We start from the raw sequence: 18,639 nt of genomic DNA on the forward strand, positions 1-18,639 counted from the left end.
TCTGGCTTCACAATAGGATTGGGGTGTGTTTATGTAGAAAGCGCCAGTTGTGCCAGTGTGTGTGTGCAGGCGGGCGGTGTGTGTGCAGGCGGGCGGTGTGTGTGTGACCAGTGTGTGTTTTCTCCAACGGGAGACATCAGGTATTTCTCCCTGGCTACTGAACTTTAGTGAACACCTCCCTCCCTGTCTCTGAGTATTGATGACATCACCAGTGTGTTTACAGAGTTTGGCCCTGGTCTGTTCCTGTCTCTTCTGTGGCTGCAGGCACTTAGATCCACAACTGATATCTATCTGCTCTTTAAAACATGAATGGATAAACAGAGCATTAATACCCCCTCTTGCTCTCTCCCCCTCCCCTTCTCTATCTTAGTTGTGGATCAGTGCTGTGTTTAAAGTCTCTGGCCAACTCTAAGACGGTTGGGCTGTCCTCACCAGTAATGTAGGAATTTGAGGACACAAACATAGTCAGCAGAATGGGCACAGTTTAACATTACTGACGCTTCCAGATACTTGATACAGTACTTCAACATGATGATGTGCTGCTTGGTCTCTGTCTGTCTGTCTACATGCTGGAGACTAGAATGAAGAGACTGGATGCTGTGGAGATTTGTACTGTAAGGCTTCTGAGCATGTGTGAGGGAGACACTGAGATATGTATGTGTGTACAGATATGTGCAAATGCACACCTATTGTACCTACACAATGATGCATACACACTGCTATAAAACCACACATCCTGCATACTAATCCTTGTCATGGACACTGCGTGTTGCTTAGATAAGACAGAGGAGAGGATGAGTAAAGAAGAGAAGAAAAAGTCTCTGGGACCCTCATATAGCCCCCCCCCCCCCCCCCCCCCCCAATACACACACATACTCTTCACCCCCCCCCCCCCCCCCCCTTGTGCTCTAGACTCTCCCACCACTACCACCACAGTGATGACACGATTTCCATTCATTCAAGCCAAACAGGAACCTGCACCAAGGCCTTAAACCCCTCTTTTCACCAACACCCCTTTTTTTCTTCATTTTACAGTCATCAACCCATCTCACTTCATACAAGCAATAATGATGAAAGCTTTATGAACCATGCAGTGGGTATCATAAGTGTTCACCCCCATTGGATTTCTTCACATTTTTATTGTGTTTATAATTTTTTGTCAATGATCTACACAAAGCTCTGTAATGTTAAAGTGGAAGAACAATTATATAAATTTTGGAGATGAATGAAAAAGAAAGCTGTCACGACTTCCGCCGAAGTTGACTCCCCTGCCTGTTCGGGCGGTGCTCGGCGGTCGTCGTCACCGTCCTACTAGCCGCCACCGATCCCTTTTCGTTTGTCTGTTTGTTTTGTCTTATTAGTGGCACCTGTTTTTTGTTTCGTAATGAGCATCCCTATAATTAGGAGTTTGACCCGCCCTTGTTTTTGTGCGGGATTGTTTTTGTTACGTGTGTATGTATGTTTGGGTTTTGGCAAGTGTTCTCTCTGCGCCCTGGATGTTCGGGCTTATTCAGTTTGGATTAAGAAAAAATATAAGGAATATTTTTCCAAAGCGGCTCTCTCTCTCTGCGTCTGGTTCTTTCGCCAACCTAGTCCCGCGTGACAGAATCCCGCACCTACAAAATGGAACCAGCAGGAGCAGCCGCGTCTCCTCTCCCATCGATGGAGAAAGGGTCCTCCATCACACCAGTTGTCTTCCACAGAATTGGGTCGGCTATGGACCAAATGATGGAGAGGATGGATCGATGGGAGAGGAGTGGCCTTCCCACCTCATCTCCAGCACCCCCTCCTCCAACACCCCTGTTCCTGTTTCAGCATCCGGCTCCGGGGCTCTTCGGCTGGCGCTCCCCACGGGAGTATGATGAACGGCGGCGGTGTCAGGGGTTTCTTCTCCAGCTGGAGCTTACCTGGCGACCGTTCGTCCTACTCCCTCCGGAGGAGAGAGCGTGAGCGCCTCGTCTCCTGTTTGACTGGACGAGCTCTTGAATGGCCAACGCAGTGTGGAATGGCCCAGACTCGGCGAGGGATCATTACCCTAGTTCACCGCCGATTCGAGCTGTGTTTGACCACCCACCAGAGGGTCGTGCGGCGGGGTGAACGGGCTGTTTCCACCTGCGTCAGGAGACGAGGAGCGTACAGGACTTTGCCCTGGAATTCAGGACCTTGGCTGCAGGAGCAGGGTGGAACGACAGCCTTAATAGACCATTTCCGATGTAGCCTTAGGAGGACGTCCGCAGGGAGCTAGCGGTCGGGACACCACACTCACGCTGGACGAACTTATTGACATGGCCATCCGTCTCGCAACCTGCTGGCTGCCCGCGGACGTTCGAACAGGTCCTGTCGTTTCACATCCCAGCCCTCCTGCTCCTATCCCTATGGAGTTAGGGGGCAGCGTCAAGGGGGACCGGAGGAGGAGTGTCCTCCTGCACCAGTTGTGGTCGGCGGAGGGGCACACGCGCGACCGGTGCTGGAGAACTCTTCTGGGAGTCGGGAGGGCAGGCCGGAACACTACTGTCATCCCCAGGTGAGTCAGCACCAGACTTACCCAGACTTCCTGTTAGTCATATGTTTGTGTTAACCTATTTCCCCGGTTTTCTCCCTCTCTACGCATAAGGCGCTAGTCGATTCGGCGCAGCTGGGAATTTATTGATCGGGGGCTCGCATTAAGGCTAGGGATTCCCCTTGTGTCGTTAGAGCTACCTTTCCCCGTGCACTCCTTAGATAGCCGACCATTAGGGTCAGGAATGGTCAGGGAGGCCACGGTACCACTGGACATGGAACGCAGGGTAGTCATAAGGAGCAGATTAGTCTGTTCCTTATCGACTCACCTGCGTTTCCAGTGGTGTTGGGAATTCCCTGGCTAGCTCAGCACAACCCGGTGATTTCTGGCAACAGAGGGCTCTGAAGGGGTTGGTCAGAGGAGTGTTCAGGCAGGTGTCTAGGAGTGCCGTTGGTGCGACTACGGTGGAGAGTCCAGACCAGGTTTCCACCGTGCGCATTCCCTCTGAATATGCCGATTTGGCTATCGCCTTCAGTAAAAAGAAGGCGACCCAATTACCACCCCATCGACGAGGGGACTGCGCGATAAACCTCCTGGAGAACGCTTGCACTCCTAGGAGTCACGTGTATCCTTTGTCTCAGGAGAGACAGCGGCTGTGGAGACATATGTTACTGAATCACTGGGACAGGGATACATTCGGCCCTCTGCATCACCTGTCCCCTGAGCTTCTTTTTTGTGAAGAAGAAGGATGGCGGTTTACGCCCGTGCATTGATTATCGAGGTCTAAATTCCATCACAGTGGGTTTAGTTACCCCCTACCTCTCATCGCTACGGCGGTGGAATCATTTCACGGGCACGCTTCTTCACAAAATTGGACCTGAGGGAGTGCGTATAATCTGGTGCGTATCCGGGAGGAGATGAGTGGAAAACCGCATTTAGTACTACATCTGGCCATTATGAGTACCGCGTCATGCCATATGGTGAAAAATGCTCCAGCTGTCTTTCAATCCTTCGTAGATGAGATTCTCGAGACCTGCTCGGGCAGGGAGTGGTAGTGTACATTGATGACATCTTGATCTACCTCTGCCACCCGCGCGGCGCATGTGTCTCTGGTGCGTAAGGTACTTGGGCGACTGCTGGAGCATGACCTGTATTGCAAGGCGGAGAAATGTGGATTCTTCAAACAGGCCGTTTCCTTCCTGGTTATCGTATTTCCACCTACGGGTGGTGATGGAGGATGACCGCGTTACAGCCGTGCGTAATTGGCCGACTCCGACCACGGTGAAAGAGGTGCAGCGGTTTTTAGGGTTTGCCAATTACTACCGGAGTTTATCCGGGTTTTGGTCAGGTGGGCTGCTCCCATTACCTCACTGCTGAAGGAGGACCGGTGCGCTTGCGTTGGTCAGCAGAGGCGGACAGAGCTTTCAGTCGTCTGAAGGACTGTTTACCAATGCGCCGTGTTGGCGCATCCGGACCCCTCTTTAGCGTTCATAGTGGAGGTGACGCGTCCGAGGCGGGGGTCGGGCCGTGCTTCCCACGCTCGGGCGAACCACCCAAGCTCCGCCCTTGTGCCTTCTTTTCGAGGAAGCTCGGTCCGCGGAGCGAAACTATGATGTGGGGACCGGAGTTTTAGCTGTAGTCAAGGCTTTGAAGGTGTGGAGACATTGGCTTGAGGGGGGCAAACACCCTTTCTCATCTGGACTGACCATCGTAATCTCGAGTACATCCGGGGACGAGGAACTAAATCGCGTCAGGCTAGATGGGGCCATGTTTTTCACACCGGTTTTCAGTTCACCATCTCGTACCGACCAGGCTCCCAAAACACCAAGGCCGACGCGCTGTCCGTCTCTATGATACCGAGGAGCGGTCCGTTGAGCCAACTCCCATCATTCCACCTTCATGTCTCGTTGGCACCGGTGGTATGGAGGTGGACGCGGAGATAGAGAGAGCCTCACGGTTAGAGCAGACCCCTTCCTAACTGTCCAGCAGGGTTCATACGTGCCGGGAGGGGTCCGGGATAAACTAATTCGTTGGGCTCATACTTCCCCTCCTCGGGTCATCCTGCGTCGAGAGGACAGTGCGGAGTCTTAGAGGGAGATACTGGTGGCCCACGTTGGCTAAGGACGTGAGATTTTATGTCTCCTCCTGCTCGGTGTTGCTCAGAGCAAGGCTCCTCGGCACTTGCCTAGAGGGAAGTTACAGCCCCCTCCCCGTTCCACAACGGCCGTGGACACACTTATCGGTGGACTTTCTTACCGATCTTCCCCCGTTCCCAGGAAGTACTACTATTTTGTCGTTGTGGATCGGTTTTCCAAGTCCTGCCGTCTCATCCCGTTGCCCGGTCTCCTACGCCCTGCAGACTGCGGAGGCCTTGTCACCCATGTCTTCCGGCACTATGGGGGCCTGAGGATATCGTTTCTGATCGGGCGCCCCAATTCACGTCCAGAGTCTGGAGGGGCGTTTATGGAAAGACTGGGGTCTCGGTCAGCTTGACCTCGGGTTTTCACCCCGAGAGTAATGGGCAGGTGGAGCGCGGTAAACCAGGATGTGGGCAGGTTTCTGCGGTCATATTGCCGGACCGGCTGGTGAGTGGGCGAGGTATGTTTCCTTGGCTGAGCTCGCTCAGAACTCCCTCCGCCACTCCTCAACGAACATGTCCCCGTTTGAGTGTGTGTTAGGTTACCAGCCGGTCCTGCCCCATGGCACCAGAGTCAGACCGAGGCTCCTGCGGTAGAGGAATGGGGTACAGCGCTCCAAGGACACCTGGAAAGCCGTCCAGGAATCGCTAAAGTTAGCAGGACAACGGCAGAAGAGGAGCGCTGACCAGTACCGCCAAGTGACGCCCCCGTGTTCACACCGGGACAGGGTCTGGCTCGACCCGAAAACTGCCTCTCCGCCTGCCCTGTCGGAAGCTGGGGCCGCAGTGTGTGGGCCGTTTAAAGTCCTGAGGAGAATAAACGAGGTGTGTTATAGGTTACAACTCCCTAGGTATTACCGTATTAACCCCTCGTTTCATGTGTCTCTCCTCAGGCCGGTGGTGGCTGGTCCCCTGCAAGAAGGTGAGGTGCCTGAGGTCCTCCACCCCCTCTGGAGATCGAGGGTCCCCGGCGTACACAGTACGTGCCATTCTGGACTCGAGACGCCGGGTGAGGGCCTACCAGTACCTCGTGGACTGGGAGGGTACGGTCCGGAGGAGAGATGCTGGGTTCGGTGGGGGACATTTTAGATCCTACTTTACTGAGAGACTTCCACCGCCTCCACCCGGATCGCCCGGCACCTCGCCCTCCGGGTCGTCCTCGCGAGGCGCGCCGCTGCGGGAGCCGCGCGTCAGGAGGGGTACTGTCACGACTTCCGCCGAAGTTGACTCCCCTGCCTGTTCGGCGCGTGCTCGGCGGTCGTCGTCACCGTCCTACTAGCCGCCACCGATCCCTTTTCGTTTGTCTGTTTGTTTTTTCTTATTAGTGGCCTGTTTTTTGTTCGATTACCCTCTATAGAGTTTGACCCGCCCTTGTTTTGTGCGGATTGTTTTTTTTTACGTGTGTATGTTTGGGTTTTGGCAAGTGTTCTCTCTGCGCCCTGGATGTTCGGGCTTATTCAGTTTGGATTAAGAAAAAATATAAGGAATATTTTTTCCAAAGCGGCTCTCTCTCTCTGCGTCTGGTTCTTTCGCCAACCTAGTCCCGCGTGACAAAAGCACTAATATCCCTTGATAAGTTAGGTATTCAACCTCCTGAGTCAATACATGTTAGAAATGTAGTTTACAAAAGTTCAATCAGGAAGGCTGGTCTGAATGGCATGTCACTTTTAATTAATCTAGTAGCCACGAGCTCCTCTCTTCTGGCTACGGATGTACTCGGCTTATCTCTGCAACTCCTAGACGATGGTATCCCCTTTGCGGGAGAAGAGGTTTTCCCCCAGAGGGAAGAAAAGGCTCTAGATTCGGCTTCACCAGCGAAAGGGAAATTCCAAGATACAAGGCTATGGACTCCTCTGACCAGGCTGTTCCTGCTTCCTTCGCTCCCATGAAGCCACCGCGGCTCCTCCACCACTTCCACCTGGGCCCCTTTCTCGGCTCCTATGACCAACGACCCAGCACTGGTGGCTATCCAGCCATCTTTAACACTGATTCGAAGGCTACATCATATCCACGCTGGTTCCTTTACTGCTAGTGTACAAGGTTCATCTGGCACCTGCAAGGGTTTGTGTAGTGCTCAGTCTTAATAACACTTTTACTCAAGTGCCTTTTCATGGTTGGTCCTATGGTCACGTCGCAATAGCGCCTGATCTCTGATCTCATTATGGGTTAGACAGTTGGCTCTTAGTACGGGTACTACTACGGATGCTTCCTATCCATGTACTTTTTGGGGGATTTTCACGCTCAAAGTCGGCAGTTCATCAGATTTACATGACAGGTAATTGGTTACTTCTTAGTGGGGCTCAAATCATAGGCCTAGCGTCAGCATGTCATACACAAAGCGAATCACATTAGTCAGGCACTACTACGTCTGGTTGCTTTGTCTCGTGCAATCTTTTCTCATTTCTATCCAATCAGCACGACTGTTCACCACAACACAACAGTTTTAATCTCTACCCTCAGCTACTACATGACCAAAAGTATGTGGACACCTGCTTGTCAAACATCTCATTCCAAAATCATGGCCATTAATATGGAGTTTGTCGCCCCTTTACTGCTATAAAAGCCTCCACTCTTCTGGGAAGGCTTTCCACTAGATGTTGGAACATTGCTATGGGGACTTGCTTCCATTCAGCCACGAGCGTTAGTGAGTTCGGGCAGTGATTAGGCCTGGCTCGCAGTCAGCATTCCAATTCATCCCAAAGGGGCTCGATGGGGTTGAGGTCAGGGCTCTGTGCAGGCCAGTCAAGTTCTTCCACACCGATCTGAGAATTAGAAACAGGCTCAGCCCCTGGTTCAACCGTGATCTATCCGGAAGGCCAAAGTTAGTTACTTTAAGGAGCAGATCTCTCTCTGTGGGTCTAACCCCAAGAAGTTCTGGAAAACGGTTAAAGACCTGGAGAATAAACCCTCCTCCTCTCAGCTGCCCAATTTCCTTAATGTTGATGATGTGGTTGTTACTGATATGGAGCACATGGCTGAGCTCTTTAATCACCACTTCATTAAGTCAGGATTCCTATTTGACTCAGCCATGCCTCCTTGCCCATCCAACATTTCCTCATTTCCCACCCCTTCTAATGCGACTAGCCCCGATGCTCCTCCATCTTTTTTCCCTGTCCCGCTACAAAGTTTCTACCTGCAGGCGGTCGTCCGAGGTGCTAAAGGAGCTCCTTGACCCCCAAAAACTGTCTGGGTTTAGACCCTTTCTTCTTTAAGGTTTCTGCCCCTATCATCGCCAAGCCTATTTCTGACCTTTTTAACCTGTCTAAACTCTCTGGGGAGAGGCAGCCACGGTGTGTCCTTTATTTAAAGGGGGAGAACAAGCCCATCTTAACTGTTATATGCCCATTTCTATTTTGCCCTATTTATCAAAAGTGTTGGAAAAACTTGTCAATAATCAACTGACTGGCTTTCTTAATGTCTATAGTATTCTCTCTGGTATGCAATCTGGTTTCCGCTCAGGTTATGGATGTGTCACTGCAACCTTAAAGGTCCTCAATGATGTCACCATTGCCCTTGATTCTAACCAATGTTGTGCTGGTATTTTTATTGACTTGGCCAAGCTTTTGGTACGGTAGACCATTCCATTCTTGTGGGTAGGCTAAGGTGTATTGGTGTTTGAGGGGTCTTTGGCCTGGTTTGCTAACTGCCTCTCTCAAAGAGTGCAGTGTATAAAGTCAGAACATCTGCTGTCTCAGCCACTGCCTGTCACCAAGGGAGTACACCAAGGCTCGGTCCTAGGCCCCACGCTCTGCTCAATTTACATCAACAACATAGATCAGGCAGTAGGAAGCTCTCATCCATTTATATTCAGATGATACAGTCTTATACTCAGCTTGCCCCTCCCTGGAATCTGTGTTAAATGCTCTACAACAAAGCTTTCTTAGTGTCCAACAAGCTTTCTCTGCCCTTAGCCTTGTTCTGAACACCTCCAAAACAAAGGTAACGTGGTTTGGTAAGAAGAATGCCCCTCTCCCCAGCTGTGTGATTACTACCTCTGAGGGTTTAGAGCTTGAGGTAGTCACCTCATACAAGTACTTGGGAATATGGCTAGATGATACACTGTCCTTCTCTCAGCACATATCAAAGCTGCAGACTAAGGTTAAATCTAGACTTGGTTTCCTCTATCGTAATCGTTTCTCTTTCACCCCAGCTGACAAACTAACCCTGATTCAGATGACCATCCTACCAATGCTAGATTACGGATCTATTAATTTATAGATCGGCAGGTACGGGTGCTCTCGAGCGGCTAGATGTTCTTTACCATTTGGCCATCAGATTTGCCACCAATGCTCCTTATGTGACACATCACTGCACTCTATACTCCTCTGTAAACTGGTCATCTCTGTATACCCGTCGCAAGACCCACTGGTTGATGCGTATTTATAAAACCCTCTTAGACCTCACTCCCCCCTATCTGATATATCTACTGCAGCCCTCATCCTCCACATACAACACCTGTTCTGCCTGTCACATTCTGTTAAAGGTCCCCAAAGCACACACATCCCTGGGTCGCTCCTCTTTTCATTTCGCTGAAGCTAGCGACTGGAACGAGCTGCAACAAACACTCAAACAGGACAGTTTTATCTCCATCTCTTCATTCAAGGACTCAATCATGGACACTCTTACTGACAGTTGTAGCTGCTTCGCGTGATATATTGTTGTCTTTACCTTCTTGCTCTTTGTGCTGTTGTCTGTGCCCAATAATATTTGTACCATGTTTTGTGCTGCTACCATGTTGTGCTGCTGCCATGTTGTGTTGGTACCATATTGTTGTCATGTTGTGTTGCTACCATGCTAAGTTGTTGTCTTAGGTCTCTCTTTATGTAGTGTTGTGGTGTCTCTCTTGTCGTGATGTGATGCTTTGTCCTTTATTATAATATTTTTAATCCCAGCCCCTGTCCCCGCAGGATGCCTTTTACCTTTTGGTAGGCCGTCATTGTAAATAAGAATAAGAACTGACTTGCCTAGTTAAATAAAGGTTAAATGTGAACTTCACTCAACTTTCTAGAGTAGTGGTCACCAAGGCATTCCATGTCGAACGCCAAACATTTCTGTAAAGAAACAACAAGATAAAGCCTTGTGTTCCAATTCTTTTGTATTCGTTTCGGGCTGTTGGTGGTGGGGGCACCCGATTCAGCTGCCCTGCGTGCCGGGTAGGCAAACTGTTGCCATTTTGAACCATTTCATGTGTCTGAAGGTAAAAACTCTGCCTTCCCGGCAGGCCCAGAGAGCAAATCAAATGCACTATAGGCCTACTGCTGACCAATCGGATGTCTCAGATTACCATGTCTAAAGTGACGTAGCAGGCATAAAATAAAGCTTATAGCAAAGTTAATACTGTGAGATTTCACAATGTTTAAAACCATGACTAGAGAGAGACTGTCAACGAATACAGCAGAGCTGCAGTTTTTGAGTGAGTTAAAGTTCTTACTCAGCCCTGTCAACACTTTTATAAACCATAAAATGCCTCTTTCTTCCTATTTCCACTCAGCGCTACAACAAACAATGCAGCAGTAATGAATGAATAGGAAAATGTATCTATATTCTTGCATTGTTATTATTAGTGGCTTGGATCTTTTTTAATATTGAGGAATATTTAACTTTCGCTGTTCATAGGAGTAACAACATGAATTTGTGCATGAGGCAGCAATAATGCTGTGCGACTCGAGTTTCACCATCAGCTGGAAGACGGTGTCTTTTTTTGGTCAGTGTCACTGGAGGAAAGGGAGAGCGGAGGGATGTTGAGAGGCAGACCCTCAGTCTGCAGGCACCAGCAGCCCAGTAAAAAAAAGAAATTAACAACAAATTATTTAAGTGTATGCTCACTCCGCTGTGCCTCACAAGTAATACAACAACGGCTCTATTACCAGTGTGATCATATAGCCTACCTCAAATGTTAAAATATCATTTAAAAAAATGGCCCGAACAACAATGCATAGGCAGGGCAATTCAAGCAAAACCAATATGCGGTCATAATGTATTGGGCCTATAGCTTAATGCACAAACCTAATTTCTACAGTACTGTTTGTAATTGGTTAATGTTGCATATGCTTACGGTTTTTAAGTAATGTAAAAAATAAAAATTAGCGATGGATCTCAGCTTTTATTTTGACTTAAAGTGATCTTGAATCAGAAAAGGTTGGTGACCACTGTTCAAGAGTTTCCCCCATCAACGTTTCCCTTTATTGTGGCAACTGATCAAATCAATGCAATATTAGCCACATTCAATTCAACATACTGAAACAACACGAACTATGCAAGAGATTTTGTTGTAGGCAGAACGCATTGCATTGGCACGCACTACTCAGCCCGTACTCTACGCAGACCTGTGCGACATAAACAATCAGAGCTGCTGTAGGTCTATATGCAAATGGACAATTACCATATATGGGTCTGTGCCATTTACTTTGAACTGGACTATGTTTACAGCATGAGCGGTCGTGAGTAGATGTGCTTGTTAATGTTATAGGATGCATTTTCTCCATTGTTTTTTATGGTAGGCCACTCTGGTAGGGCTAAATTATGATCAAATAGCCACAGTAACCTACATAGCCACTGTTAAAGCTGTAACTTAAAGCGGGTACAGCCTCAGTGTTCACAGTAAATGCGCACTTGAACTTTTCACAAGTTTGCGCTCAGCAGACCTAAATTCGCACACTGCCTAAGGCAACATTACCCATAACATGATGCAGCCACCACTGTGCTTGACAATATGGAGGCAATTACTCAGTGATGTGTTGTGTTGGATTTTCCCCAAACATAAGGCTTTGCATTTAGGCCAAAAAGTGTATTCCTTTGCCATGTTTTTTCACTCTGTCATTTAGGTCATTATTGTGGAGTCACTGCAATGTTGTTGATCCATCCTCAGTTTTTCCCCATCACAGCCATTGAACTCCATAGCTGTATTAAAATCATCAATGGCCTCATGGTAACATCCCTGAGCAGTTTCCTTCCTGTCCTGCAGTTTAGAAGCCTGACTATCTTTTATGTGTCTGTGATTTAATACAGCATCCACAGCATAATAATTAACTTAAAGAGATATTCAATGTCTGATGTGTTATTGTTACCCATCTACCAATCACTGCCCTTCTTTAAGAGGCTTTTGAAAACCACCCTATTCTTTGTAGTTGAATCTGTGCTTGAAATTCAATATGTTAATGAGGGACCTTACAGATGTTGTATGTATGGGGGTAGGTGCTTATATTTGTGACGGCAAGGGTCACCATTGTATAACTCCCCTGGAGCAATTAGGGTTAAGTGCCTTGCTCAAGGGCACAGCGACAGATTTTTCACCTTGTCGACTCCGGTATTCGAAGAAACGACCTTTCGATTACTTGCCCAACGCTCTAACCTTGAGGCTACCTGCCACTCATATGGGGTACAGAGGAAGGGGTAGTCATTCAAAAATCATGTTATCCCCTATTATTTCACATAGAGTCCATGTAAATTGTTATTTGATTTGTTAAGCCAAATTTGACTCATAAACTAATTTAGGCCAGCCTTAACAAAGTGGGTGAATAATTATGCAATGACTATATTATATATGTTATTTAAATTGTTTTATTTTGTAAAAATGTGTCAAATGTTTTACTTTGACATTATGGAGTATTTTCTGTAGATTAATTACAAAAAAATCGCTATTAAATCTATTTAAATTCCACTTTGTAATGCAACAAAATGAGAACAAATCCTAGGGGATTTGACTTTTTTTTTTTAAGCAAAGTCATGCTTTGATATACTTCCCAGTTTTGGATGTGTGAATAAACTTTTTAGTGGTACCAACCTTTATTAATCTCACTTCCTCTCTCTGGTCTTCAGGAGAGGGTAAGGGAAACTAGTAATCTAGTTGAGTAGTAGGATGGGTAAGTTTGTCACTAGTGTATCAATGTTGCGCAATTGGTTTTACCATCCATGCCTTGGGCCCCTACAGTAAAAATGCTTAGACATCACAAAAATACATGAGAATAGCCTTGACTAATTTTGTCCTGCATATCAATGTGAGCACATTTTTTAAACATGCCTTTTTATGGCCACCGTCCCGTCCCGCTCAGATTTCTTCCCCTTGTTGCTGTTGCCAACAATCCTCGTCAGAAACTGTCAACGGCGGCCAGGGAGGGATGGGGATTTTATACACATTCCACCCAAACTCTTTTCCCTCAGAAACACGTGACAGTAATTGGCTTATTTACCCTAGTAATCAAATTCTCTCTCCATGAGGCTAGCATTTGGAACATCTTGTATTTGAGCCAAAACATTCCCTAGAGTTGTTTCAGGAGGCTGGTGAGTGTGAACTGTGGACATTCACACCACAATAGTCCTAAAGGATCTCTTGTAGTTCAGATCAACTGTGATTTAATGTACAGTTTTTGCGCAAATATTTGGGGCAGTAAGAATAGAGAAAGCTGCTGTGAATCAATGGCAAGTGGTGCCAAGAAAGGTTCTGTATCTGTATAGGCTAGAGATCAAATCCACATACAGTAGGTAGTTGATAAGATCAGTTTGTGTTTTATAGATAGAGGTTTGGTGGCAGCTAAGTGGAGAGGCAGGGCAGTATGTAAACCAGGACTAATGTAAGGAGATAGAGGTGTCCAGTAGTTACCCAGTAGTTACCACCACTAGAGAGTAAGAACTCTACACTTCACTCAGACTGTAATGTTAGCAGCTACACACTTAGAAAAAAAGGGTGCCAAAAGGGTTATTTGGCTGTCCCCATAGGAGAATCCTTTTTGTTTCCAGATAGAACCCTTTTGGATTCCTTTAGAACCCTCTGTGGAAAGGGTTCTACATGGAACCCAAAAGGGTTCTACCTGGAACCAAACAGGGTTTTTCAAAGGGTTATCCTGTGGGGACAGCTGACAAATCCTTTTAGGTTCTAGATAGCACCTTTGTTTAGCGTTGAAGCCAGAGCCTAAACTAAAGTGTATATAATGGAGCCTTGTTGATATTCCTCAAAAAGGTTCTTGGACATTTTCTTGCGCTATTTCTTATGTTTCTCCTGAAGCAAAAAGTTAAGAAGATATTGTTTTCTTGAAAATAAAGTTGTACACTTCCACACTTATCCTCTGCGTATTTATACCTGTGTTTTCTGTCTGTCTGTGCCAGTTTGTCTTGTTTGTCAAGCTTACCAGCAGTTGTCCTGTCAGCGCTTGTCTTTTCCCAGCCTCTCTTTTTCTCGTCCTCCTGGTTTTTGACCCTCGACAGACGACATGCGAGGAGCCTCTCAGATACCTCAGATATCTCTGAAATATGGAGCCATTTACATAAATGTGTCTTACTGTATAAGAAATTGAAACACCTCTCCCCAATGAATATCATCCTAAAGACAGAGGGTTAATGCTGATGCAGATCACGTCTGCATCTTACATGACACCATGTTCCCTATATAGTGTACTACTTTTGACCAAGGTCCATAGTGCACTGCATTTGACCAGAGCCCTGTGCGGGCCCTGGTCAAACATAGTGCACTATATAGTAAATTGGGTGCCATTTCAGGCGTACTCTATGACTTCTTTCCCTGGATGAGAAGAAAAGGCCCATCTGACACAGTACAAATGTAGGATCTTAATGTGATCACTTTTTTGTTGCTGAGAATTTTCCTTCTCTGCAGGAAATGCAGGTGAGCTTTGTGATTTACATAAATTCACTGAAAACCCACACTTACACATGGTTATATTAACAGTATTGCACTTTTCATGTAGTCTAATTTTGGCCAGCTGATAGCCTAACCACAGATCAAGCAACATTATGGACTAAATGTTAAAATCCTGTTTATGCAGGATTATTTTGCTGCAAATTAAGATCCTACATATGTATCACATAGAGTCTAAAGACCTTGAGTCAGTCAGTGAGGAGGATTGTTAAAGTAGATGTACACAGTAGCAAAAAGATTTGAAAAACAAGCCTGACAAATGGCCGTGTCCCTGACCAGCCTGGTGCTCCTCAGTTCATTTATGGGGTGAGGTGCTCTCTTAAACATGTCAAGGACATGCAGCCTGGCCCTAATGCGCCCATAATGTGTGAGTGACATGCTGTCAACAAACACACTTCAACAACCAGGCACTGGTAATGTATGACAATTGTGTACTTTTTCCACCACTGTTGGTAAGCAAGGGAAGGAGAGATGGTAGTTAACGGAGGGGAGGAGGGTGGGAGGGTGTTAAAACAAGGGAAGGCTGATTGACCCCCACAGGTAAGAACAACAACCCATCAGCCAAGCGATTGTTAAATCCACACTGTTTTCCATGTGGGGTCGTTCACCCAAGGGACTATTAATCCTATAGAAATCATGGGTCATAACACCTAGTATATCAGTCAAACACAAACACACACATTCAAACACACACGCACATAGAAAATAATTCATCCAAGCGCTGTCAAATACGCTCAAATAGTACAATGCACTTAAAAAATAGAACAACCTCACTGCAACTTGCACAAATTCACATTGTATTCACACAAAAACACATTTTCCCACAGTGTGAACAGAAGTTGGAAAAGGTTTGTCCGCCTCAAATCCCAAATCCCTGTACTGCTGACAGACAGCAGTTTCCGAGACTCATTAGGGTGATTGAGGTCTTTCTGGAAAGGAACAGAGGATTACCCTAAATCTGTCCTCTGTCGACGTTGAGCCTCAGCCTGAGACATGTATCTCCCTGACGTCCCATAGGAGACAAACCCTTCAACTTAAAACCCCCTAACCACGTAGGATAGAAGTGAGTGTGTGTGACTTCGTGTGTGTGAGGTCCTCTCTCCTCAGCAGTACCAGCCCAACACCATGAAAATGCAAGACGGGTTAAAGCACACTGTAGTTTAAAAGTGAGATATGGTTGTTGTCTTAGGAAAACACCGTCTTTGTAGGCTTCCATAACGTAATAAAGAGTATGGCAGTGTTTGTCTGTCCGTTAGCCCTGGGCTGGCGTTGGTCACTTTGTAAATCACTGTTTATGTTTGATGTTCACACACACTTCCTTTTAGGGTCAGTGAGTGTTTCTACTAGCGTGCTGTGGGACTGTGGGGCTTGGCATTCCTCAGTGCCCTGGCCTGAGATACAAGGACAGAATGGCTGGTACAGGATGTAGACAGGGTGTGGTACCAAGCCATTCACACGCACACGCACATGCACACACAGAGACAGTCAGAAGCCTGTTCCACCCCCGACGTAGGGGTTAATAAACTTGTTTTGAATTCCTTCACCTCTAAACAGGATTTACATTCCAAGCCTTGAAAATAGAGTGGTTGAAACAAAGACAGGAAGTGATGTTAGAGGACTTCCTGTCTCACCTCCTCACCCTCCCCTCTCTGCATTTATCTTGACCCTGCAGACTGGACTCCCTGCAGCCGGCCACCACACCCACCCAGCAACCAAAGCGAACACACACCCACAGGCACACACACACACACACACTCTCAAACGCCTGTACGCTCTGTACCCCATTAAAATGCCCCTACATCCCCCTCCCAACCCCCTGCCAGTCAAGAGCCAGACACTCACCTAACCCTTAAATAAGGCAGGTAGCCTAGTGGTTAGAGTGTTGGACTAGTAACCGAAAGGTTGCAAGATCAAATCCCTGAACTTTTTACAAGGTAAAAATCTGTCGTTCTGCCCCAGAACAAGGCACTTAACCCACTGTTCCTTAGGCCGTCATTGAGAATAAGAACAGATTCTTAACTGATTTGCCTAGTTAAATAAAGGTTAAAAAAAAGACCTGCTGTTCCACTTGACTGTTGAATTTGTCACACTCACTTAAATGTGAAGAATATTCAAAATCATCTGCAAACAACCCAATAAAATATGCACATCAGTGACATTCTCTTGTGGAACAGTTAGTGTAATTTCTTCCACCCAACCACCTGAGAATGAAAGTTCTTGGACAGAAGGAGCTGTCATTCAGCATCATGGAAGCTACAATTCCTCATTAGGCGTGGATGCTCAATGGCAGGAAAGCTGTATATCGGTATAGCTAATATAAATGTTGCCAATGAGCTTTAATCTACACTTTATGAGTTAGTAATTTAAGGGACTATAAACTATATCTGTCTTGATAAAGGTCTCCAACCGAAATGTTGACACAAACAACATGCAGAGGCTTGTTTTTGCGGGAGTTATATTGTATATTGTGAACTGCACTATAAGCCTCTGGTGTTGATGTCATGAATTACAGGGCTATATTAGAGCAGGAGATATATAGGGTGGGAGACAGGAAAGGCTATTTAGCCTGCAGTGACTCAATCTCTAGAAGCAGACCTTCCGGCCCATGGCTTGGGTGCTTTCCTACGTTAACACTGCAATAATATATGAGTCACACTAACACTGATAGGCAGAGAGAGGGACAGATGGAGAGAGAGAGAATGAAGGGTAGATTGAGACTGGGGATGTGGAATAGAAAGAAAGGTGGCAAGGAGAGAGAGAACAACAGGATGGCCAACTATTTTTGCTGGTATGACAATGTTATGTTGGAAAATAATATACTTATAGTGTCCAGTTTGTTCTGAGGTTTCTGTAGGGGGGAAAACGCTCTACAAGCATACTGTAGAGCACTGAGGAAAAGAATAGAGAGATAAGAGAGAGAGAAACAAGACAGAAAGAGAGAGAGTGGGGACAAACTATACAGACTGCAGGAGCCGTACAAAGGCCATTTATTTTCTAGAAGGACTTAAGTAAATCAAAAGCCATTCCTCATTCTCGACCACCCTGGGCCTGGATTGGGGTGCAAAACAAGCCTGCTGATTTGGGTTTCCTTTCTTAACTCCACAGATGCAGCCACACACTGCAGGCTACATGTTGTTTGTCAGCAATGTTTCTATCTCTCTCCACCATGCCTCCACCTGCTCCTCCACTCTCGTCACCTCTCCTCCTCTCCCTCACTCCTTCACTCCTCTTTTGCCTAACTCCTCCTCCCCCTCACTACTCCTCCCCTCCCTCACTGCTCCTCTTCCTCACTCCTCCTCTCTCTCACTCCTCTCCCTCACTGCCTCTCTCTCTCACTCCTGTCCCTCACACCTCCTCTCCTCGTCTGTCATTGGGGCCATCTGTAGTGTTTGGGAGGCTGTAATGTATACGGCCAAAACACATCTCACATAGTGAACGAGAGTCCTGAAGTACTGACCCCCTATTTCTTTCTTTCTGTTTCCTCTTTTTTTCCACATACAGCATGTGCGCTGGAGCAGTGTGTTTCCCCAGAGCCCGACTCAGACTCCCCAGTCAGCAGAATCCATGTAAAGGTATGTTCCACTCCTTCACTGATGGAGGGGGTAAAGATTTAAAGACTGCTGATGTGGGAGGTCAGCGACCTCAGCCCCCCCCCCCCCCCCCCCCCCCCCCKTACTGCTGTCATGGCACATCGCAGTAAGTAGTGCAACGGGGTCCACCCTGGTTAAATCAATGTTTTTTTCTACGTCATTTCAATTAAATTACATTGAACCAATGTGGAATAGACATTGAATTGACATACGTATGTGCCCAACGAGGAGCCATTCTCCAGCTGTCTGTCTGTGTCAGGTCTTTCCCTTTCTGCCCCTCTTTAGTGTAGTCCACCGTGTGGGAACTCGACGATGTCCAGGTGTAGTAAACATATGGTAACTATTCAGAGAGGGGAGGGGTTGGAGGAAGGGGGGGTTTAACATTAGTGTGTCTGGGCTGACACTGTCAAAGAAGATAGTGCTGCTGTCACGTTCCTGACCTGTTTTCTGTTGTTTTGTATGTGTGTGATGGTCAGGGCGTGAGTTTTGGGTGGGCAGTCTATGTTTGCTGTTTCTATGTTGGTTTTGGGTTGCCTGGTATGGCTCTTAATTAGAGGCAGGTGTTTTGCGTTTTCCTCTAATTGAGAGTCATATTAAGGTAGGTTGTTCTCACTGTTTGTTTGTGGGTGATTGTCTCCTGTGTCAGTGTCTGTATGTTACGCCACACGGGACTGTTCCGTTTTTTTGTTAGTTCGTTAGTTTTATGTAGTCTGTTTTCCTGGTTCATGCGTTCTTCACGTTGTATGTAAGTTCGTGTCCAGGT

The 18,639-nt window shown here is 46.9% G+C and overlaps 1 long non-coding RNA gene across 1 annotated transcript in view; it reads left to right on the forward strand.

Annotated features, from left to right (window-relative positions):
* The window catches only part of LOC139027519 (uncharacterized), a 34,131-nt gene that overhangs the window by 9,483 nt on the left and 6,009 nt on the right, over positions 1–18,639 (forward strand). Inside the window, exon 4 of the long non-coding RNA XR_011479620.1 lies at positions 17,788–17,858. This is a non-coding gene — a long non-coding RNA (uncharacterized lncRNA). The remainder of the gene's footprint in view (positions 1–17,787; positions 17,859–18,639) is intronic.

This window comes from Salvelinus sp. IW2-2015, linkage group LG4q.1:29 (assembly GCF_002910315.2).
Source record: "Salvelinus sp. IW2-2015 linkage group LG4q.1:29, ASM291031v2, whole genome shotgun sequence".
Classification (NCBI taxonomy): Eukaryota; Metazoa; Chordata; class Actinopteri; order Salmoniformes; family Salmonidae; genus Salvelinus; species Salvelinus sp. IW2-2015.